Raw genomic sequence first — 1,258 nt, 5'->3', positions numbered from 1 at the left:
GGTTGTCTGCCACTTTGAGCGAATGTAAGGACATACCTATATTTGAAATGCAGTATGGTTTATTGATTATAAATAAATCTAAGTAATCAACTGTTCTTTTTTCTCGTTGTTTTCTTGAAATCATTGCTGTAACTTATGCTTGTAAAATTGCTGAATGTACCTTTTGCTTTTCGATGTGGAGTATTCCACTACTGACTGTCATCTCGTTCTGATGCTTGGCTGGCTAGTGTTCAACATGACGGGCACAAATGCACAAGCAGCACTGCCGTCATGTCCAGCCACAACAAACGCAACTTCTGATCAATGAAATTGTTTTTCGTAAAATTTCCTTCATACCGAGTCATCTTTGCCCCTGGAAGCACGTTTCATTTTGAGTAGACCACAAAGTCCATCAAACAGACAGACGATTTTCACTTAGCCACCACCAAGCAACAGATTCAAAATTATCACCAAGTCTCTTATCGAAGATACTAGTAGAGATAACCCCCCACGCAAATTTAACCACGACACAATCAAATAACAAGTGGCTAGCAGTCTCATGTTCATTGCAAAATAAACAGGAAGAATCATCCACATGTCCTCTTTTACTAAGATTAGCCCTAGTTTAAAATTTGTTACTCCCTCCATTTCTAGATATAAAGCCATATAATTTTTAAGAATTTTTTAAAATATAAGGTGTATTGCGTTGTACCACTTGTATCTTGTATGGAAAGTGTTTTTACGGATTTGATTACGTTTTTATCTTATGTAAAGTCCTCTATTAACTCACATCAATTGCCTAGAGTTGATCCGGCCAAATATGGTGTATTTTTTTCCTCAATGTGTGTGTTTTAATTTTCGCGCTAGAAACTATATGGTTTATATATAGAACTAGAGGGGTATTGAAAATGTGAATCCAGGGTGGAACATGCAACTTCGACACTGCGTTCATATGAATAAGAACAATGTCACCATTATTCACAATTCCACGCGAAGAGCTGACAGAGTAAGACCCATTCATATGAATAAGAACAATGTCACCATTATTCACAATTCCACGCGAAGAGCTGACAGAGTAAGACCCATATGGGTGAAAGAGCCAAATAGATCAACTAACTCCAATCAGTGATCACAAGGTTATGTGAAATAGTTTTCTGAAGTAAATTTAAGTTTAGAAACCATCCCAAGCATATGCAACTGACATTGTTGTTCATTAACAATGACACACAAGTCTCAAAAAGAATTGCAAGACAACAATGTCTATGTGTCCCCCCCCCCC

This window comes from Lolium rigidum, chromosome 2 (genome assembly GCF_022539505.1).
Source record: "Lolium rigidum isolate FL_2022 chromosome 2, APGP_CSIRO_Lrig_0.1, whole genome shotgun sequence".
In the NCBI taxonomy this organism is placed as follows: Eukaryota; Viridiplantae; Streptophyta; class Magnoliopsida; order Poales; family Poaceae; genus Lolium; species Lolium rigidum.
The sequence above is the reverse complement of the archived record's forward strand: the minus strand, read 5'-3'. Positions refer to the sequence as shown.